Source organism: Melanerpes formicivorus, unplaced genomic scaffold, assembly GCF_026170545.1.
Source record: "Melanerpes formicivorus ecotype bairdi unplaced genomic scaffold, bMelFor1.0.p_v2 SCAF_11, whole genome shotgun sequence".
NCBI lineage: Eukaryota > Metazoa > Chordata > Aves > Piciformes > Picidae > Melanerpes > Melanerpes formicivorus.
In genome coordinates, this window is record NW_027142363.1 from 3918450 (window position 1) to 3942980 (window position 24531).

At 40.1% G+C, this 24531-nt stretch overlaps 1 long non-coding RNA gene across 1 annotated transcript in view; it reads right to left on the reverse strand.

The window, feature by feature from the left end:
- LOC137444290 (uncharacterized) overlaps positions 1 to 2914 on the reverse strand; it is an 81516-nt gene extending 78602 nt beyond the window's left edge. Inside the window, exon 1 of the long non-coding RNA XR_010988112.1 lies at positions 2820 to 2914. This is a non-coding gene — a long non-coding RNA (uncharacterized lncRNA). The remainder of the gene's footprint in view (positions 1 to 2819) is intronic.
- Positions 2915 to 24531: the final 21617 nt, after the last annotated feature.

Here is a 24531-nt window from a genome sequence, read left to right on the forward strand (position 1 = left end):
TCTATTCTCATGGGACTCAGCATTCCCAGATTTACCTTTACCACAGAAGTGCTTGATGTTCTTCATCAGCTTTTACAAGCCAGACTTGTCACAAATGAGAGCTTTCAGTGGCAGCTCCAGTTTATTTTATGCAGTGCCGCCACATAATAATTGTGTTACAAAAGTTTGGCAGCCTTTCACAGCTGCACTAAGTCACGCTATTGTGTGGTATCCAGTTGCTAATGTTGAAAACAGCTTCCACACAGAAGCTGATTGAATAGTTTTACTCACCAGCAAAGGTTTGCTTACTTCTCTCGTTTTTCCGAGAGAGGTCTCATACCATCCAATTTGTCTGATGAAAAGTTTCAATAAAGGGTCCATGAAGTGGTGTGGAATGATATCTGAGTGCTCACAAAAAAACAACCTAATGATTTTTTCCATATTCAGTTGTATTTCCTAACCAAGAGATCAGAAATAAGAGCCTTCTTAAGTTACAAGCTTAAAGTTCTTTCAGGTTTGTTTGATACCTCTGGGACTCTACCAAATTTTCTTAATCTTACAATCCTGTCTCTCACAAGGTTATGTACAGCTCAGCTGAGGCCAGTGTGGTTAAGGTGACATTTAACAAAGAGCCCAGGTGCTTGAGGAAATGAAGATTACAGTAACCAGTAGATTATAGGGTCTAGAGTGATCCAGTTTATAGCTAAAGGTCAAATGTTCTTTGTGGGAAGTCCTTTCTTCTGCTAACTCCAGAGCAACTCTTGCCTCACCTCCTTGCAACTTCCTTTTCTCCCCTCTATTCCTAAAAAGGGTTTCCTCTCCTTTCCCAATGAAGAGAAACACACACACACTTACCTGCCTGTTTGGTGGGAACAGCTGCTCCTCTTGGCCACCTACACACCTTCAAACATCTGTCCAAGTCTCCCTGCACAGTGGTAGCAACCTGATTCACTCCTCTTTTTAATCAGCTACTATCTGTTTTGCTTGTCTTTGTGACAGTAGATGCTCATGCTTCCCAGCTGTACCCATCATGAAGCCTATCAGCATGTGCTGGCATGAGTTCAGCGGTGTCTCTGCACTTATTCTTCATCTCAGAGAAGGCATCGACCAGGTGGAACAATTTGTGGACCACTTTTGACCTAAGGGTGTCCTTCCTTGTGCTTCACTAAAAAGTAGGTGGGATACATCACCAATTTAAATTTTAATGTCTTAGCATGCTGGTCATGATACGAACCTGGCAACAGCTCCTCAGGAAAAACAAATGCTGGATCCTGTCTCTGAAAGCAAGTCTGGGCTCACCAAGTAGTTCAGGTGAGTCAAAGTGCTACGTATCTGTGCATGAAGATAAAGCAATCTCCAACTCTGAAAGATTTTCAAGCTTATAAACACCACCATTTCTGTGTTTGGATGGCTCTGGAAGAAAGTGGAAGATGGAGTTAAGCACTTGGCTAAACACACTGTTGTCCAAGTCTTACTGTAATGGGTCAGCTTAGCTGAGCTGATATGAGTACAAAAGCAACCACAAACCAAACCAAACCAAAAAGCCAAACAAAACAACATCGACAAAACAAACCAAAACAAAAAACCTACAAAACCCCAGACCTGAGGAAACATTAAATGTTTTAAAATTGTAATGAAAGAATCACATTCAAGTTTATTAATCTGTGACTGTTTCATTTCCCCCCCATTTTTCCAGAGCTATGCTTTTCTGGATTCAAAGGGTCAGGAAGTCTCTGTTGCATTTGCAAGTCTGGAACCCAATATTTTTCAGAACATCTTTCATGGTAGGCTATATGCAAGCCTGAGAGGGCCTAAGCTGTCACACAGAAGTCTTGCCACCTTTTATGGGTTTGTGTCAAACACAGCAACGACATTGAGCATAGTATTGCTCCTGAAAGTGCTTCTTAAAGAGCTGATTGCTTTTTAAGGGATCAGGGCACTGGAAGGTGAAGCATAGATTACAGTCATCTCAAGAAGAACAAAAATTATTACTGGGTAAAATAATAGGAATAGAAATCCAAGTCATCTATTTCCATGAAAATATTTAAACCTTCAATGGTGGGTATGAATTGAAAATCATCCTTGAACTCTGTGTGTCCTGCTCTAACACACTGCATTTTGTAGCTCATATTTTGAGAAGAAAATTCTTGCTTGAGAACTACTTTGGAAATACTCAGCATAATGTTGCCATAACCTTGTCATAAAAGTACTGGTAGCAATATCAAGCCCAGGCAAGGTCCCATGCCTCACTCAGTCTTACAGCATTTTATTGACAGTGTAGGAGAAACACAAAAGTAATTGTAAAAGGTATTTATTGTTTTGATAAAACAAAACACCCAAGTACAATAAGTGCTCTAGGAAGAAGACAACACCTTATATCTACACAGTAGAATGAAAAGGAAATATATATGACTGCAATCAATGTGAAATTGTCATTCACTTGTAATTATAAAGGGAAAAATTATGGTAAAAAGTGCTTCTTAGGCTGTGGCCTGCAGATCAATACCAGGCTAATAAGGAAAGCTCATGTATCTAAGAATTTCGATTAAGAAATAATAAAGATTACACCAAAATTAGGAACTTTTAACACAACAGAATATTCTCAAGCTTGGAAAAAAAACCCACAAACCCCACAACCCTACCTAGGTTCAGCGTTGTACAAAAGCCACTGCTACAATAAATGGTGCTAATTTAGTGTGAGGGCAAAACAGCCTGATTGACAGCTGTGGGAAATTCTATTCAGAAGACAGTGCTAGAAAGGCAAATTTTCCTACATTGTCATCACCAATTTGCCTTACCTAGAGAGAGCTTTCATAGGGTAATTACTGTGTCAAACCTACCTGGAGTTTTTATCTTTTCTTTCGGTCACGTGGCTTCTGCCTCACAAGGTTTTAGATTGCTACTGTTGAGTTCGGTGCATGCAGTCCAGCAAGCAGACATCATATCAGCCTGGTCACAACACTCTGAGATATGACAGACCCTGGACCAAGCACTGACATGTTTGTTTCTCTGTGAGCCTATCTGTTTGTTCACTATTGAGACATGCAGCACAGGAGGCAGCAGAGCAGTTGCTGCTCACAGATATGCCTATCCCTGCCCATACCTGTTCCCATGCCCCTGCCCTGCCCATGCAGCCTGCTGCTCAGCCCAGCCCTACTCTGTGCCTGGGGTTGGCATGGGCTACCCTAGGGCTTCCCTTGCAGATGAGGCAATACCACATGGAACCTGCTTTTTTTACTTTGAGGCTGTGCCACAGTGTGAATTGTGGCACAGTAAATTGTGATGACCACTAAATTTGCTTCCAAAAATGCTCACTCCTGTTTTGAGTTAGAAAGCTGACTGTAAAGGATGCTACATACCACTTCAGCTACAGATTTTATTGGCTGAAATTAACTGCAGGTGAAACAAACCAAACCAAACCAAACAAACAAACAAAGCCCCCCCAAAAAATGCCAAGACCCCACCAAAAACACAAAACCAAAACAAACAACAAAACAAAGACAGAGTCAGTGAAGCCAAAATTTGAAGAATCGGGACAGAGCTAAGATCTGACTTAAATATTTTGCCTGAATTTCTGTTTGGTGCAGGTGTCAAGTGGTGGTCCCTGTGAGGCGTATCCAGGGCTGCCTTGTGGCAGATACAGACAGTTCCAGCCTGCTTCATTCGCCCCACTGCAGGAGATGGCTGATTCCTGTAATCATGATGGCAGTATCTTAGAGTAAGTGTATATAAGAAAGAGCAAAAAGTGCTAGACAGACAGGATGAGAGAACATCATGAGGTCTGTGATGAGAGGTTGGACTTGGTGATCTTTGAGGTCTCTTCCAACCTTGGTGATTCTGTGATTCTGTGAACAGAAAGAGAAATAGAAGAGGCAAATTCAGAGGAGGAGCTGGAGGAGGAGAAGGAAGAAGAAAATGAGAAGGAGAAGAAGGAAGAAGAAAAGGAGGAGAAGGAGAAGCAGAAGGTACTTTGTATTGTTTCAGTATTTGTCTTTTTGTTTACTAGTACCCAAATCAATAACTGCAATTGACAATTAATTAGTTCGTTGTCCCCAGTTTGGTTTACCCACAAAGGTAATTCATAAACAATCTCCACATAGAATCATAGAATCAAGAAGATAAGAAAAGACCTCAAAGATCATGTCCAATCTGTCACCCAACACTTCATGACTACTAGACCATGGCACCAAGTGCCATGTCCAATCCCCTCTTGAACACCTCCAAGGATGGTGACTAAACCACCTCCCTGGGCAGCCCATTCCAATGGCAAACAACTCTCTCTGTGAAGAACTTTCTCCTCACCTCGAGCCTAACCTCCTTGCCTTGACATGGGAACATTCTCTATCCCATTCTTCATATTTTCTCCCACCATCCTACTGACAGAGCAGTGAGTAGCTGTGTGGGATTTTGGCAGTTAGTCAGAGATAAATGAAAATAGCTTTTGTTTTGTTTGTTTGTTTGTTCTTCTTGCTTTCAGGCATTGGCACAAATTCAAGACTGCTCTTATCTTGGGATACTTTGTATTTGAATGATAGCACTTAAAAAAACCCAAACAACAAAACAAAACAAAAAGGAACTTAAAGAATAAAATTAATGATTCTTCAAAAACAGAAAGTGAAATAAGTTACTAAGAATAGAATAGAATAGAATAGAATAGAATAGAATAGAATAGAATAGAATAGAATAGAATTAACTAGATTGGAAAAGACCTTGAAATCATCAAGTCCAACCTATCACCCAACATTGTCAGGAGTAGGGAAGTAATTGTGCCCCTGTACTGAGCTGTACTCAAATATTACGTTTAGTTGTAGGACCCTCACTACAAGAAGGACATTGAGGTGCTGAAATGAGTCCATAGAAGGGTAATGAAGCTGTCAAAGCATCTGGAGAACATGTAGTATAAGGAGTGGGTGATGTTTCATTAAGCTTTGGATGAGTCTCTTGGGGAAATATCTAGGGAGAGTTTTTGATCCCTCCACGTTCTGTACAAGTTAAAAAAAAATATATCTAGAATGGAAGTTAATACCCTTTGAACCTAAAATCAATACAAATTAGGAATAACACAACAATGAAAAAGTGATTTTAATTCAAAACAGAAAAAAGAATGCATCCCTGGTCATTTTGGATTTAGGAAAATTAATTAACTTCGACACAGCTCCAAGTGAGCTGACTCACTGCATGCCCTTTGAAGTCCAAGACAATCATCTCAACAATCATGCTTAGTATAATTGGAGCGAATGGAGAAATGCTTTTGCAAATGTCACAATCACAATCAATATAATTGACCAAAAAGGGGAGAACAGCTTTGTTACTCCCTCAGCCAGCCCATGAAACACTCTATTTTCATGAGACTATTCCAGAGAGGTTTAAATTTAAAATGATAAAGAATGTGTTCAGCAGCCTGCAGAAAATGAGATGGAATTCTATTCATTTCCGAGCATTCTCACTGCAGATAAAGTTTTGATTATAGACTTTGGGAAAGAAAAAAAAATAAGGTTCTTGTCCCAGTGAGACATTAACTGATCTCAGTTGCCTTGAAACTAATCAGTGTTAAGGATGCTGAAATGTAATAGTTTCTGATGGAATACCATGGCTTACCTATATTGCTCTGCTACTTGGAAAAAAAGTTCTTTATACTGAAGATTAATCTTGTAAAAATTCATGCTAGGCTGGAGAATGGAAATGCAAGATGAAGACACATGAAGAGCTTTGACAATCATGCAGGGAGTTTGAATCTGGATTAGAAGAAAATTGTTCCAGATATTTGAATATTTTTTTTTTCACCATATCACCCAGCTTATCTGCAGATCATACTTGTTCTTAACCACTCTTCCATAATTATATTTTTTAATAAGCTTTTGCTTTAATTTTGAATAGGTCACGTTAATCATTTCAGTTTTGAGGATGATCCTTGTGCTCCAAGTAAAATTACTGACATCAATTCTTGGGCTGAACTTCTTAATGACATTTTTTGTCATCAAGTGAATTGTTTCAGTAGTAAAAGACCTTTAAGATCATGAAGTCAAATGATTATCCAACTCTACACAGTCTCAAGCTGCACCAGGGGAGGTTCAGACTGGATGTTGGGAGGAAGATCTTCACAGAGAGAGTGATTGGCCATTGGAGTGTGCTGCCCAGGGAGGTGGTGGAGTCGCTGTCATTGGAGGTGTTTAGGAGGAGACTTGATGAGGTGCTTGGTTGCATGATTTAGTTGAGTAGGTGGTGTTGGATGATGGGTTGGACTCGATGATCTTGAAGGTCTCTTCCAACCTATTCTATTCTATTCTATTCTATTCTATTCTATTCTATTCTATTCTATTCTATTCTATTCTATTCTATTCTATTCTATTCTATTCTATTCTACTAAGTCTAGTGCTAAATGGTGCAAACTATGACTTTCTTAAGACAGTATTTGTACACTGACTGCCTCTAGTATCATCTCCAACTGTAGCTTTGAACAACTCTGTTGTTGGGAAAAAAGCACCAAAACAACAAAACCAAACAAACAATGCAAGCATTAATTATTTTCTGTCCATCTTAGGTTATCCAGAGTTTCAATTTTCAAAACTTCTTAAGCCCTCATGGAAGGTAGAGGGAAAAGTAAATCTTCAGTATGTTTTATAATTCATAAATACTTGAAGTAGTACTACTTGATCTACTTGGTGGTAAACCATCATAGGTGTAAAAATGAGTGGCTGAAGAGCAACACAGGAAGGAAGCCAAGATGTACACAAAGCTCACCTGCTGCAATACCCTACACATTTTATACAAAGTCTGTCCCATTCTTACAGAAAACAAACCAAAGGAAACTGGGCATATCAGTGAAGACAAGCTCATTCTTCCACAAGATCTGTGCTCTTCAGGGATTGTGCTGATAGATAGACATGAGACTACAAAATTGTTCACTTTATCAGGGAAGCATGGAGTTGCTTACCTGAAGGAATCACGCAGACTCAAGTTAAATGTTTTCCTGCCACCTATTTTATTTAACTCTCTCTAAAAATAGTACCCAGGAAAAGAAAAAACTTTTACATACAGAGAAAACTGCAGCTTTGTCTCCAAAGAAGAGACAAAACCTCTGTTTTCAAGGAAAAACCTATGTTTGTTCTGCACTGGGTCAACTACTTTAGCCAGTTTAACTCCTCTTCCCTCTGCCAGCTTAAGGACAGTCATTTCACAATATAAAGCTAACCAGTCTAGGATCTGAGTCAAGGGTTATCCTATATACAGAGAATAGAATAGAATAGAATAAACCAGGTTGGAAGAGACCTTCAAGATCATCGCGTCCAACCTATCACCCAACACCACCTAATCAACTAACCCATGTAACCAAGCACCTCATCAAGTCTCCTCCTGAACACCTCCAGTGACGGTGACTCCACCACCTCCCCGGGCAGTCCATTCCAATGGGCAATCACTCTCTCTGTGTAAAACTTCCTCCTGACCTCCAGCCTGAACTTCCCCTGGTGCAGCCTGAGACTGTGTCCTCTTGTTCTGGTGCTGGCTGCCTGGGAGAAGAGACCAAGCTCTGCCTGTTTACAGCCCCCCTTCAGGTAGTTGTAGAGAGCAATAAGGTAACTAAGTGTAGCCAGATGCCTATCTGTATGCTAGCTGTGTCTGATGGATAGTGTGTGCTACTAAAATCAACATGGTATTTTCATGTTTTTCTTCATTTTCTTTTTTTGTTTTTTACCTTTTCCTTTTTGTCTTCACTTTTTTCAATGAACACAGACATCTCCAAATGCATATCTAAACTTAACAGTTTCTTCCACAAACCAGAAAATCCATAAAAACTCCTAAGCCTGCAACTGTAATCTTGACTCCAGGAAATAAGTGGGATCATTATGCATTCCATTTTCTTAAGAGTAACCAAATCCGATATTGTCACTTGTAACAACCTGTGAGAATGTTATTAACAGAAAATATTACCCTACCACTGATGTACAGGGAAGGATCACCAGGATTTCCAGTCTGGTTTGCTTTGATTTACATGTATAAAGTGTTTCTTTACTCCTTAATAGAAGTTATTATCACAGTATCACAATATCGCTTAGGTTGGAAAGGACCTCGAGGATCAGATATTTCTGGTCATGGAACCACAGCATTGCCAGTTCATTTCTTGCTTAATTATTATACTAGACTGTGAGAGCCCAATGACTCTATTGTCTCAAAAGAATGCCTGGGGCAGGGCAAGGCTCATTGTCCATAGTGTCTCTATTTTCTAAAACAATGTGTGACATTACTTGTCTGGCTAGACAGGGTGGTGGTGTTGGGTGACCTTAATAGCTCTGGAGGAGAGCTGCTGGAAGGGCAGATGGCTTAACAATGAAAATATAATTTCTGTGGAGGCAGGAATTCCCCCTTTCCTTATTTTAAAACCACTGCAACAGGGTCACAGAAAGGTCAGTGGCAAACACTGCACTGGAGGGCTCCCCTCTCTGTGCATACTTCATTCTGCACACCTTCCTTTGAAATTTGGATTGACTGCCCCAGCCCATTCCCAGCCAAAAGGTATAGAAGGATGATGACTTCCAGGGTCCACATGTTGCGTTTACCACAGAAGATCCTGCCAGAATGTACACCTACCACCAAGAACTTGGTCTACTCCTGTGAAAAACCTCATTGGATCCAAGGAATGTCAATACCTTTTTGTTTTACTTCCTAACTCTCTCTTTTTCTCCCTCACGCTATTTTTTCTTCTCCCTTTTTCTTCCTCTTTAGCCAATGTTCCAGTCCATTACCAAGCATTTTCACTGACTCTAATAAACCTGACTGAACAGCCATTTGGCATCTATTTGCTTTTATTTACTCCCAGGGAATTTTTGAATCTTAGCATGACCTCCCATGCTGCCCAGTGTTGGCTCAGGATACTGGGTTGCAACATTTTAATTGGTGTAGTCAGAAAGATTCCCTTGCTAGAGTAAAGTGGCTCTTGAGACTAGGTCTCTAAGGTTTTTCTCAGGGAAAAACAATACTGGAGGAGAGGAAAAAGAATCCCCTGCACCTTTTTGTCTTATTTGCTGCCCCACAGACTGGGGTTTGGCAGTTTTGGCTCGCAGCCCCCACCAAGGGGTTTTGACAATGTTATTTTTGGCTCCATCGCAGAGCCTTGAGAAAAGGAGGGACTTTAATTAGGTGAGCAAGAGTTCCCTAGCAATTGATCATGATTGCCCAGATTCAGATTGATTTTAACTGCTCCTTCCTGTTAGAAATGGTGGTGGTGGTGATCTTTGCTGTTTAAGGGGCAGTGCTGGGGGCAGCATGGAAAAATAGACGTGTTGTAGATCAAACAGGGCAAGAGAAGAAGAGGGCATTACAGGAACTGGTTGAGGACTTGCAGGTGAGGCTTGAAACTGAATGGGTAAAGTGGCTGCAAGTTGATAGTGATTGCAGATTGAATATTATGGCTAAAGAGCATGATTTAGTTGCTCGGAAATTGGCTCATCATTATCCCTGGACTGGAATGGAAGAAGCAAGAGCTAAGCAGGGAGATAACCACTCCTCGGCTTCATCTGCTTATCAAAACTGAATTCCGGTATGATGGGAGCAATGAGGATGGAGGTCATGGCTAGAGAGGTGTCCTGTAGTGAAACTGAACTGGCAAAATTACAAAAGAAATAAAGCCATCTCCCTTTGGAGTCTGAGACCAAGTGTGTGTGCAAAATCTCTCTCACCTGGGGAGACAGGGTCTTTTTAATCTTAGCACAATCTCTCACACTGCCCAGGGCTGGCTCAGGATACCAGAATGTGGCATAGATGCTGTTTCATAACAGGTCCAAGGTTTTTATTTCCGTGTAAAACTCTAATTATCCTTTTCAATATATATTTTGACAATATTATTAATAGATAGATTAAAATTCATAACAGTAGAAAGCCAGTGAATATAGCAAAGCTTGCTATAGGCAGTTGCACAGCCTGCTAGCGTGATGGTCATGATGAATGGATGAATGTATGAATAATGGAAAAATGCCATCATTGGGAAGGTCTTTCCCAGCGAATTATTTCACTACATGGTATTGGATAGTTATTGAACAACTTTGATAGTGTCATGTGTAGCAGAAACAGGTTATTATTCATATACTTCAGTTACTTAGACTGGAACTAACCTTTTTCACAAATTAAGAGGAATTAGTAAATAAAATATTATTCAGGAAGAATAAAAGCCCACTGAATATTACTCAGGTTTGACTATTTTCCCCAACACTGAGTCCTCTTGGAAAGGACTTAGAGGACAACAAGGGGATCAGGCCCAGTCAGCGTGGGGTTTATGAAAGGCAGGTCCTGCCTGATGAATGCAGTCAACTCTGCCAACCTCCAGTGTTGCACAAATTTCACATATGCATGGTGTATGACCATATCAGTCATTCTCCCACCTCAGGCAGGGTGCAACTTGTAGTTTACATTGGGCTCAAGGCCAAACTGGTGGATGAGCAGTTAAACCAATGATGTTTAGACTAACAGTCAAGTCCTTGACTGGGATGTTCTGGACAGTAACAACCTAATCAACTACCTGCTTAACACTGCCATTGACTAAGGAAGTTAAATTCCCTACATTCATTGTTTTATTTTTTTTCATTCCAACAATCTCCTTGGACAGACAACATTAATAGACTCAGAGAGGCATAATATAACTGCACTCATGCCAAAGGACATGATAGAGACCAAAAGGATTCCTTTGGGTTAAAACTCTAAAGTAGTTCCTGAAAGAAATGTAGTTCAATTGAGTCTATATATAGAATTGTAGCTCTGACCTTCAGATGTGAATTTCTAAGCTTTTATTGTAGATTCTTTTAAGGGTAGAAAATATTGGAGCAAGGGTCAAAAAATAAGAAAAAGGTTGGTAGCTGAAAAATCCAAAAGAGAAGCAAATAAACCCAACAGAAAGTGAAGAATAGGTTACCATAACCAGAAAGCATACAAGATTGTAGCTAAAGTATATGCACCCCTCCTGCATGATATGATCAGGGAACTATGTACTGCCCAGGCTAATAGGTTTGTGTTGTGCCAACAAGTTCCTTTCAGACTGCACAAAGCTTCCATGTGATTATGATGCAAGTTGTTTTTTTCCTACCTGATTTACAAGGTGGATGAGACAAAGGTAAAGCTATGGTCTATGGAGAAAGAATAAAGAATTGATAATCATTCATTGCTATGACTTCTGCTATACTGGTGCTTTTCTTAAGCAGGATGAGTTAAGAGTGAGATAGTTTCATAGTTTCATTCAGGGTTGGAAGGGACCACAAGGATCATCTAGTTCCAACCCCCCTGCCATGGGCAGGGACACCCCACACTAGATCAGGCTGGACAGAACCTCATCCAGCCTGCTCTTAAACACCCCCAGGGACGGGGCCCCAATCACCTCCCTGGACAACCCATTCCAGGGACTTGTAAAGAGGTCGTATGCTTTCTGTTTGAAATGTATCTTGAACACAGACCCTACAGTAGCTTATGGACAACAAACCTCAATTTAATGGGAAATTGAACAACTGTAATCACTTAGCTTTTGCTAACAGAGTGAAAAGCATTGCAACAAGTATTGGTACAATATTTGACAGCATAGTTTTTTGTTACAAAATAAGTAATTTTCAGCCCTCTACATAGGAACTCTACTCAATGCCATTGTTTTGTAAATGGCTCTGTGCACAGAAATGCACCTGCAGCTGATCAGCTACTACATGCACAATCAATGTATTTGAACTACAGAACTGAGGAAAAAAAAACCCTCAGAAGTGAGGAAAAAAGCCCCACCACTTCTTATATTCTCATAGATTACTCTTCTCTCTCTCTCACACTCTTTTAAAAGCTGCTCAGGAGTTCATCCACTGATCTCTTAATATAGAAACTATCTAGAAATTGCTCCATATCAGTTATGTTCCCCTTGTCTGTTAAGTGCAAACAAATACCCAGATCTGCTAGTCTCCTGTGATTTCAGTTGTGTTCTCTGAAATGATGTGCCAACACTGTGAGTGACATATCCACCCTCTGGTAATTTGTCATTGATAGACTATTCTTTAATTAAAGTTTCAAGATGGATTTTCTTGTACTCAGGAAAAGCTGGCTTTACAGTTTTAATCAGAAGGTGTAAAGCAACTGCAAATCGAGTAGGAGATACAATTTATCAGAGAGGTAAGAAAATATATGCATATATTGCATTTATATAAATATTTGTGACAATATATTCATCTCTGTTACACACAGAGACATTTTAACGCAAAAATTTAAACATCTTTCTGGACTAAAAATATTGATTCAAATCAATATACATTTCAGTAGACTCGTGCTGATGTATGACTGCTCAACATACTGATATCTGATCCCATGACTTTAATGTTAACAACAAAATCAATCAAGTGACACAAAAGTGAATAAAAAGACTACTATGGCCAGATTTGAAGCTGGAATTAAGAACCACAAAACTGATTAACAGTGTGCAACCTTGAGACCACTCGAACTCCACAGTGACTGCAGGGGTTTTTTATTCAGAAAGAGATTTATAGAAATGTTTTTAGAGTATGACAGGTTCAAGCTCATCACAAAACAGGATGGCAGACAGTTGTTTAAAAGACGGATGCAGTGGGAAATGGATGACCATGCTTTACATCTGCCTAGCACACAGGAATTCAACTGCATCCCTCTCAAAACTGCTGCATTTACCACCACCTTATCAGCTATTTATATTATCATTAATGTGTTTTTTTAGTTATTCCACTGTGCAGGAAAGAATTCAAGTTAAAGTCACTCAGAAAGCAAACAAGGAAAAAAAAAACCCCAACATTACAGCTGTGTAGCTGCCAGTTTACCTCACCGAAATGTCACACTGAAAATATGTGCAGGGCTCTCTACACAAGCTGTGAAGTCTTTGAGTGCCCTTCATAAGCTTAGAAAGATTTATGTCAAAGGTCATTAGGGGCAATGAGACCAAAATTCTGTAATTTTGATGGGATCTGGAAGCCTCCCTCTAAACCCAGTGACTTCTGATTGCTTGTGGCATACTGAGTTGCTCACATCTTTCACCAAATCTAGCTATCCTTAATTCCAATAGCAGAGGCTCTGTCCCCAAAACTACCTTTTGACTGGGGGGTGTTCTGCTATCACAGGCATCTCTTGGTATAAAATCTTAGTGAATATAAGATATGCAAATTGTATATACAGTATCTTGACAGTGGATATGTAATCTGAATATCTCACACTGGTGATCTGATGTTCTTTTTTGTTTATTCTCATGAAACTCATCTTCAAGACCTGATTCACAAAAGAAAAAGAGAAAAAAAACCCACAAAACAAGCCCCAAAACCCCAGACAAAACAATCCCCAAAAGCAAATGACCCCCAAAACAAAACAAAGGTAAATTATGCAGATTTTTTTAAATCAAATCAGGGGCTAAGTAGTGAGCTATGGAACAATAATGTGTTTGCCCTCTTGATTCAGTATTTGCCTGGTCATCTTGGCCAACCACTTCTTAACAAAGGAATATCTTCCCAGAAAATTCATTTCTGACTAGCAGTCAGTTTTCCTTTTTTTTTGTCTCTTTGCCTGATGCGAGGTGAAGAGTTGGGAGTGAAAGAGCTGACAGATTTTCTCCTCACAGGCAGGTGTGATTTAGGGGTATTATTCCTACTTCCACTACACTGCGAATCGCACAAATCTGAGTGCAAGGATTGCAGAAAAAAGTAATGAGTCGAATACTTAACAAATATTTACATCACTAGTGCAAAACTAAATAAACTACAGGTCCAGAGTACTGTAACCTTTCAGAACAAAATGTAAACTGGCCCCCACAGGATGTGCCAGCTTCTCATACATCATATGAAATCCAAGACAAACATTCAGAAGCAGTATTATGCTTTGCGGTATTTATTAAGCTCGCTCCCTTATCCTACTTCCCTGTGATTCTTCTAATAATGTATTATGTGGCTAAAGATTATTGGCCTTGTGTTGGCTTTTTTTTTAATGAAAAAAGACACAAAATATGTGGCATGGAGACATGAGGAAATTATGTGGTTATTAGGAAAGAGTATGGAACTTATAATGCTACACAATATAATTGCTGTGTAAGTTATCTCCCCTCGGTTCTTTACAGCTTCCCTCTGCAATTTTATACTGCATAGAAAAAGTTCCATTTGTCAATGCTTAATAAATAACTAGAGTTCAATAAATAAATACAGCATGCTTGTAGTTATCAATAAGTGATTGCTAACAGCTTTATTTAGAATAAACCTTTATTTAGAATAAACCTTTATTTAGAATAAACCGAACCAGGTTGGAAGAGACCTTCAAGATCATCACGTCCAATCCATCAACCAATCCAACCCACCCAAACAGCTAACCCATGGCACCAAGTACCCCATCAAGTCTATTGATGCTTATTGATGTTAGGGTTCCATAATAATGACCTACTTATTAAAACATGTATTCATCTTTCCTTGACCTTTTAATGAAAGTCTGATTTGTAAATAGCCTCCAAGAAATTATCTATCCCCATTTATGAAGTAACTCTCTGAAGTGTGTATGGGTTCCAGAATGCTGCAACCATGCTCACTCTATTTTGGGTATCAGATATATATATTAACCCCCTACGTATTCTTTTGTGTTTGCTACCTGGCTTCCTCTGTCTGCTTGCACCTCTGTTTTTCACCACCCTTTTTTCAACACTCTTAGTGCTCCACTTCAGCCAAGTACCCTGCTTTAATTTGTACTCGCCACCTCACCCAGAAGTCATTCCATTCTGGTGAGACAATATCTATTTGCTGGGGACTGGGGGGAAAAAAAAAAAATAATAAATCTGGTTTAGATTATTGGACTGTTGCCAGGAATACAAAATATTTTATATCCTGGTCTGGTAGCAGTCTGAAAACAGTAGGCTTCAAACGTAGTTTTAACAGAAGAAATCTGCATGAACACAAATTTATATTCATAAAACACAGATAACGATGCTGAAGGTATTTTATATCTTTTGTTTAATCAGGGAACAGCAACACCTAAGTTATCCTTTTCTTCCTGAAACGTGTAATGGTGCTCTTTTAAGACAAGCTGCATTGTAATTACTGCTTTGCTATTGCAGTGTACTTCAGGGAATTGTAACTCACAGAACAAAGGTATCTTGCTTTTAGTTGCTGAACAGGCAATTAGCTTGCCCCAAAATGGCATGTTCGAATCCCAGCAGCCCCATGAAACAAGAAAAAAATGTCTGTACATCATATCCCGAGTTCTCTTCTGTTTCATGGAGTCTGAGGTTCCTTTCACACATACTGCTGATCTGCGTTTGTCAGAGAAGAATCAGAATAACAAAGCAACGTGCTCCCGCTCGTCACTTGTCACATCTTCTGCACGAAAGGAAAGAAAGCTTCAGTGATCAGCTGTAGCAGTTTGGAAATACTCAGCATATAGATTGCCTCCTCTTTCCTGCTTTTTTGCAAGAAGGTGTTGGGTAGTGGCTGCCTGGGGAGAATTTTTCCCAAGTCATGGCATTTGATCCTATAGGTCCCCAAATTTTCACAGTTTGACGGGAAGATTCTGCCAAGAGCAGTGGTTTTTTTATGCAAAGCATCACTTTATCTGAATGTTCCCCCCCAGCCCCCAAAAGAACATTACAGATTTGTCACCTGTTAGTGAAGGTGAAATTAGAAATTCAAAAAGTAGATTAAAAAAGAGTTTTATTCTCACAAAGGAAATGGTTACATTCTCTGGGGAAAAGAATTGTTACAAAAATAAAAATAGCAGCAAAAAAATCAACAAACCCAGCAACCCAGGCATCAGTATTCTAAGATTTCTTGACAGTGTGCCTTTGCAGGGAAAAAATCCTCTGCACTTGACTCCTGCCTATTAGAACTGACCTCTACAACTAATGTGGAAAGCTGGTAGCGTAGTCTGCTCCAACCCATCTGCTATAGAATGGAATGGAATGGAATGGAATGGAATGGAATAGAATAGAATAGGATGGGATGGGATGGGATGGGATGGAAAAGGATAGGATGGTGTAGTGGTTTGAGCCTTAACTGAGAGTTAAAAGCTCAAATGGGGAAAAGGCTGGGAATCTCTTCCCCACTTCCCCCCCACCTCCTCCCTCCAAACAGGGAGAGGAGGGAAAAAAAAGGTAAGGAGCAAACCCACTAAGCAACAATCTGGAGTCAGCTTGGAAGTAGAGAGGCAAGTAATTTTTTTTTTCTTCAAAATATATATATATATAGCAATAACAGGGAAAAAAGGTTCACAAGGGCAAGGAACAAAAATGGATGGGAGGGGGATAGAAAAAGAATAATACAAAACCAGTCTGTCTCTAAGGAGGCGCAGAGGCAGCAGGGAGAAGGATCAGGTCCGGCCACGTGGCTGAGGATCAGGAGAGCAGCTGCAGTAGCTCTCATCCAGCAGAGGCAGGAGCCAAAAAGGAGATCCAGCAGCTATGAGGTCCTGCTTTTTTATACCCTTGCTGGGCAGGGAGGGGGGAGTGGAACAGACTCAGCTTTCTCAGGGGGGAGACGCCCTTCAGGGAGTGTAAAGTACCCGCAAGCCCTCCACCCTGCTTTCTTCTTTTGTTTTCAGAAAAAGGTGTTAACCCACCACAGATGGGATAGGATAGGATAGGATAGGATAGGATAGGATAGGATAGGATAGGATAGGATAGGATAGGATAGGATAGGATAGGATAGGATTAACCAGGTTGGAAGAGACCTTTGAGATCATCTGCGTTACCTCAGAGAGCATCTACATAGCCTCTTTGCTTCAGCCTACACTAAAATTTCCCCTCATTCTTTTTTTTTTTTTTTCCTTTTTGTGAGATGCAAGTTTTAGATTTAAAATAAATATGTCATGTACTAGCACTCTTGCCCTCTTCTTCAGGACTGGTAATCAAGACACATAATGAAGTTGCAGTGAATGGAATCCTTCTTTGTTTAGGGTGTAAAGTTTGATGACATTCCTCAGTTTCAATGCTCCTCATAGTTTTAATTACCTCCCTAATTAATTCAGTGTTTTCAGAATTCTTACTGTGGATCGAGTAGGATAGCCCTCTATGTAAGTATCCTCAGCATTGTCTCTAGTTACCTACACTGGGGACAAGGATTCCTGTGAATAAGGGTCAGCTTTGTTTTCTTGACCTTAAGCACAGCTGTATCCATACAGCCTTTTCTTGAACTACCTCCCTTCCCTCACCGCCCCCTCCCTCCAAAAAAACCCAAAACACCACACAAAAACCCCAAACACACAGCCACCCCACCCCACCCCATACTTCAGAGGTCTTAAATAAGTGCTCATGTTGATAGAAGAAAGAAAAATGTTTTTCATTGGGAATTATCAATTACTGGTACAACCTCCCCTGGGATGTGGTGGAGTCCTCACCCGTGGAGGCTTTCAAGATGTGATTGGACAGGGAGCTGGATAGTATCACTTAAACTCCTTTTTATATGGTATGTTGGACTAGAGGTCTTTTGTGGTCCCTTCTGACCTGCGCTGAACAGCAGGTCTCAGTGAGGTTGCAATGGGAGAGGAGTTAAGGGTTTTGCTTTACAGTTTAGTACAGCTGTGCACTAGAAGGTGAAAGATGCAATAGCTATGATATTGTACCTATTGACCAAAAAGAGTATTAAAGCCCTCATTCTCACAGAACTGACATCCTGGCCATGGCTATATTTTAAAAGAATTGTTTAGTCTCACAGCTAACCTTTTTGTTTCAGTTCAACAGGTTAGCCCTTTCATTATACCAATGCCATTAAACTACTTAATTGTTATTTTTTCTGCCCCTCCTTTTTGTCCTTAATGTTCTCTCTGGGAAATTCTTGCACACATATCTTCTTTTTTTTCTCTTTTATATTTTCCCTGTTTTTCTGCAATGCATTACATCAGGATACCTGTTTTTCTCACTCCCTGCAAAAGTCAGATGTGTACTATCTACATCATTGCTCACCAGTGACACAAACCTAACCAAAGCAAGTCCTAGAATTGTCCTAGATATTAAAATCAGCATAATTACACACACAAAGAAGCAGTTTTTTTTTAACTAACTTCCTGAATTAATATAAAAGAAAAATCTAATGTATATCAGTTTTTTAGGGGAATTTTTCAGGGGAAAGCTCCAACTCTTTCTAATAAAACTCCTTGTACCACGTTGACAGAAATGTACTATGTGTGGCTTTTTCACTTTATTGCCACACATTTCCAGGATGCTCAGATGACAGGCAATTCCAATTGCCATCAGGAAAGTGGCAACTTCTTTCAGACTTCCTTCAAAGCACTGATGTATCCACAGATTTGGTGCAGAGACAGCTTGCTTTCTGTACAGTTAATGCAAGCTCTGTCAACAAGACAGAATTTGAATTATTACATGCTGCTGTCACATCTACAGAGGCAGGAGATGGGAGTATGTGGTTATGGCCTGGAGCTTGTGGTTAGGGAGGGAGTAATAGTAGCTCTTCAGCATTAGTTGTTGATGGAAAACATTTACTTCCTTTCCCATTGCCATGAAACAGGCACTTTGGAAATGGCCCCTGATGCTATTTGTATCAAAGGGGTCATTCCTCTTCTTGGAATTCTTATGGAACATTTGGGTTCACTGGGAAATCATTAAAATATCAGAATGCAGGACAGATTAAGAAATCTGGGAACCCTGCATTTCTGCATCGACTCTGAAATGTGACACACAGCTTCTAACTGTATGAAAAGTGGTCCTACAGTGGGGAGAACAAGCAGTCCTTTATTCTTCCCTGGGGCAGTAGTGGGGGAAATCTAGATTCCTGCACTGTTTACATCATAACTCATTGTAGCCAAGGTTGATGCAATTTGTCTTCAACTGCAGCACGTCAAACTCAGGGGCTAACTAGTCCCACACGATGCATGGGAGGTTGCACATTTTGGGAGTGGGGGAGGAATTTATTTCATATTGATTATAAGTCTCTCCCTCCCAGGCCCCTGTTTTGGTTTTGATTGATTGTTTTGTTTTTCTTCTGTTTTGTTTTAACCAGGCTCATGCTTTCTTTGCAGGCCTAAAGATCATGCTCTTCAAGGTAAACTACACAAATGTATCAATGCGAAGCAAAATACATAGGGAATCTGAGGCAAACGAGCGATGGTTTTGCTTAGCCACTAAGTTTTCAAACTTTGTTTGCCAGCAAATTTAATCTACCATATAAAAAAAAAATGAATAATCCACCTTGTGAAATAATCATTGAAAGAGAATAAGGATATTAGAGGAGAGGCAATTTTTCATTTTGAATCCAAAGGTAGCCAAAAGGGTGGCAGGATTGATTTCATGGTCTCATGAAGGAAGAAAGGCAGGGTTTCCATTTAAAAAACAACTGATTTCAGATAGCATGACTACAAGAATGGTTCCCTAGACTGTGTTTTTAATCCTTTGGAGTCTGACAGGAGGTGTATTTATATACCTAAATTATATATAACATGCACACATATAGAGAGAGTGCATATTCTCGTAGATAGGAACATTACTGAGTCCTACAGATAAGCATGCAAAAAGATAACAACCCTTTCTTTTAAGTTCTTTAATCATACACACACAAGAGTTTATTTTTTATTTTTTTTTAATTGTGTGAGTTTATATTTAATTAACAGCCAAGTGAGGTGGAGTGAGATAAGAGTTTTATCTCAAAGTGCCTTTATTTTATGCGCGTAGAATATGTCAGTTTTAAAATGTCTGTACATAATAGAGCATTTTATTCACATTGTGTGTATGTCAGATTGGTTACTATAATTGTTTTCGAGTCTCAAAGCCACTTGTTTTAAAGCCATTAAGGACTGTAGTAAAATAAAGAATCACAGAATCAAGGTTGGAAAAGACCTTTGAGATCAAGTCCAACCTATCACCCAACACTAACTAATCAACTAAACCATGGCACTAAGTGCCTTGTCCAGATCTTTCCCTATTCAAATTTGGATAGTAGGACCAGAGAACCACTCATGGTCGAGCAGTGCAGCTCTCCTGCTGGAAGAACTCTTTCTTCTATTTACTGTTCTTTATAACTGCTGCAGTTGTGCCTGGAGAACAAAGGGTTTCCATCTCATACTCAAATTGTCTCCATACTCACGCAGGAGAGACCACAGGGTTCATTGTGGCATGGACTGTTGCTGTTTAGCTGTGGGAGAGTACAACTCTGCTAGCTAAACCCATTGGCTCCTCTTCAGCTCAGCAGTGTCCTGGCTGCACACAGCCTGCTCTCACAAGCAAGCCCCCTCCCGCCACACACAGATGGGTGGGAAAACAACACCCAAAAAAAACCTTCTGGTCTGAGATAAAGAGTTTGCTGAGATGGCAATGCTATACAATTACCTTAGCAGAAGCTGTGTGGGATTTTTTGGTTATTCAACTTAATACTGGCCTATCAAAATCATGTTTAGGATTGTCAATAAAGTATCTAATATCTGAAAGTAGTGGAACATCCTGAGAGGAGCCATATTATATTAAGCACCTAGCAATCACTAAAAGTCAGTAATTCATATTTGAATATTATCTAAGTATCCATTCTTTCTCAGCCTGCCCCTTTGCCACCCACCTCATTTCTGCCTTTTTTCCCTTCAAAACCCAGAGCACCTGGGCTCTGTTGGAGTCTCCTCCCACCCCAGGTGTGGCCACTTTGCCCTCCCCACCCACTCCCCTTATTAATCCCCACCAGGAAGGGCAGAAGCCCTAAGCTGAGCCCATCTGGGCTGAGGATCCTCCTCTCATCACTGGTGAGTACCCCTGGTGCACACTGGGTGATGGTGGTGGTGACAAAGGCTGGGGGGCCTGGTGGCCCCCCGGTTAGGTAGGAAGAAAATTGATTGCCACTCCAATGTTCTCCATGGGTGCTGGCTGGGCCTCCTTACTGGGGCTAAGCTCCTCTGTGTGGTATCTTGGCTGTTTGAGGTTCTTGCCTCTGGCTCTGGGATGGGTACAAGAGTGCTGGTGATGGAGCAGGAGCTGTTTGGGCAGGGTGGAGGGTGGTGTTAGAGGGAGCAGGAGCTGCTTTGGGAAGGGGAAGGCAGGGGGGTTAAACTAGGTGACCTTTAGAGGTCATTTCCATCTCTGATGATTCTATGGTTCTATGATCTACTAGACATATGGCAGATGAACAATATCCCAAATGCTGTGGCTAGGCACTTCCAGAGGAAGGAGCGAGAAACCAAGACCCATCAAGTTCCAGAGGTCCCTTCCAACCCCTATCATTCTGTGATGATTTATTGACTAGGCAGCCACCTAGTTGCTGAAGGTTATTGCTGTATGGAGAGGACCTACAGGGTAAGAAGGAAAGCAAGTCTTAGTTTCCCCACAGAATGGTGGACAATATGATAAAGCATTTCTTTGCAGCTAGAGCATCCATCTGTGTTATGCTTCATAAATCCTAACTGTATTACTCAGATTTATTTACAATATTTTGGGAGGAATCTGGCACCTGACCAGAAATACAGTTTAAAAAGCAATAAATGTCAGAGCAAAAAACCCCTTCTGTCATCAAGTGATAAAAGCAGGAGTTTGCTAAATATGTGGTGATGAATTAAAATATTACAACTAAGGCAGAGCCTACACATAATTTTGGAAGGGAAATTCTGGAGATGAAGAGATACTGTAGTACAAGTTACCTATTCTGAAAGTATCAAGATAACAGCACAATGAGCCCTCTGATTACATTTAATGTAATGAATTCTCATACTGCACATATTTTTGTATGTTAAAACTGTCTGATTCCTCTCGCTTATCTTTAAGTGTTTAGGAATATTAATTAGAATGTCTAAGGAAGGTACAAAAGAGGAATGAATTTGAAGTAGTAGATCCTGACTCTTAACTCAGTTCCTCAGTGTGTGACACATCAATTTAAATTGATTTGGCTTCCCTCATACACAGAATGTAATAACAAAGCCAGGAATCATTCCCCTAAACATAGAATCATCTCTCTTGATTCAGTGTGACTATTGTTCACTACTGCTTTCACTGAAGTCTAAATTCTAACAATGTTTTGGAAGCAAAATCCCAAGAAAACTGATGAAGCTCAAAGCTGGGATTCTGAAATTCTGAATAACTATTCCTGAAATACTGATGATACAAAAGTGACTCAGAGCAAAACTGCATAGATTGCTTGCATCCCAGCATAAAAGGGCTGGGTGATGTGTGGCCGTGAGTGCTGGCACTGCCTTTCAAAGTCTCTTTTTCTTTTAAGTAGGATGCAATATAATGTCCAGCACCAGCACAAGAGGACACAGTGTCAAACTGTGCCAGGGGAAGTTTAGGCTCGAGGTGAAGAGAAAGCTCATCACAGAAAGATTTGTTAGCCATTGGAATGGGCTGCTCAGGGAGGTGGTAGAGTCACCATCACTGGAGGTGTTTAAAAGGAGACTGGATGAAGCCCTTGGTGCCATGGTTTAGTTGATTAGATAGTGTTGGGTGGTAGGTTGTGCTTGATGATCACAAAGGTCTTTTCTAACCTTGTTAATTCTATAAGATTCTATAATATTGGTAGTGTGTACATGACTAACTCATTTAAGTACTTCCCCTTTCCACTTGGAGTCTGGAAGCAATGATTTATTTTAATCAGGATTCCTGTGACTGCATCCTTAGTGATAGATAACTTCCCATTCTTGGACAGATGAAGCTGCAGCAACACAACTAAATGGTAAGGGAGATTCCCTGGCTTCCTACAAGCATAACACATTAACCCACCATTTTATCCTTCATAATACCCAGCCTCTATGCCTTGGCTTTCAAAGATGAGGGTTAAAACCAGAACCTACTGCTGAACATGCCAGGCAACCTCCAGCCACATGGCTGTCAGATTTTACAAGCCTTGTTCTCTGATCAAGACTTGTTCAGTAGCTTGCACAAGAGGCAATTTCCCTGCTGACATTTTAGTTTTAGTGTGTATGAAGCAATTGAATCTTTGCAGGACACAATAAGAGATCATTAGGAAAATGTAGCATAATGGCAAAGAAGTAGCTGAGATTTAGTATTCCAATATGTACTAAAACATTGCAGCAAATACTTGAAGAAATGCTTTATGGCCCAACGTAGCTGATGATGGCAAAGCATGTCTGTATTCAGAATTAATGCTTTTATTGTTAGGCTGACAGAAAATAATCTCTTCCCTCTGTGTTTTACCAGGAAAGGCTGAATTTAAACAACTGTTTCCAGCAGATGGATCACAAAGCAGAGCCCTGCTCCTGCAATGAAGCCCCAAAACACTAGAAAAGGAGCAAGTACAGAACTTGAAGATCTCTGCTGCGCTTACCATTTGATGCTTATTACATTGCTTGATGTGAATCACATCCTTTGGTTTTTGCTTTGCCCCATGCATGTTTTAGGACTGCACAGTGTAGGAACAGAAGCTAGAACTGTGAATTCCCTTATATTAAAATCTCTTAACGCTGAGACCATTTTGCTGAGCATTTCAGTGCCCAAGCTTTTGTGTGGCTTCAGCCCTGCATCATGTACAATGAAAACAAGGGAATCGTGCAGGACTCAAAAAGCATTAGACTGTCTGTTATGAGATTGCAAGAGTGTGAATAATACCTACAGCTGGTGGCTAATATTACATCTGAAAAATCAGAGGACTCACTGCCCTAAGTATTTTCAAAATCATGAATATTTTCCAATTAATGTCTTATGTAAACCATTTCTGCTGATGTCACAAGGAGGTTATTGGTGGTTAAAGGGGGAATAACGAATGGAGGGCTGGCATTCATAAGCCACACTCCATTGAGATGAAGCCTCCACTGGAAAAATATCCACCCCAAGATAATACAAACTCCCATAGCCATCAGGATCAAAAATCTGACAGCTTTTACATTGCCATTTCTGATACCATAGACAATGCCTCTTTGACAGGTTTTGTCAAAGCTCTGTCCCATAGTAAGGGCAACAGGACAAGAAGCTGGTACTTTGAATGCTCAGACATGAAAAAGCCATTTCATTTCCCTGGAGGTATTGCAGAGAGTCATTAAAGAACATTGGTTACTGTAGCACAATAGAGCCCTGTAAGATAATCTAAAAAGCAGACAGGGGTTTGGGAAAATATCCTAGATTCCATCATTTCTTCATGGTATCAGTCAGAGGGTTGCTTGAATAGTCAAAACGGAAAATTATGGCTTTTACCTTATGAAGTGATTTAACACCTCTGGTGTTGATGGGAATAAGGTTAGGTGAAGAGAGGAAACTGTGAAACTCAAGCCTAAAATGGATATGTAAATCTTTAAAAGAAAGTACGATGTAAAAATATTCCTGCTATAGAATTGTTTACGGTACCCAAATGCCAAAACAATGTAGCCTTCTCTAAGGAAGTAACATTCAAGGAGTAGAACAATCTGAGATTTATGGCTGTTGATATTTTTTTAATTTATTTTTTTTTTTTTCCATTTTAACAGATCATTAACTTACAATGCAACACATTTCTCAGTCTGCCTTGGTCTACGCAGATATGAAGCCCATGGGAGTATATGAAAAGAGCTCTCTCAGACTGTGGCAGACAGTTCTCTTTTCTTTTTCAATTCCCTTAAAATCCACCAAAGAAACTGTGGTGAGTACCATTGATGCCTCTGTTTTCCAGCAATGTAATGGAAAGTCCAGTAGTGAGTCAACAT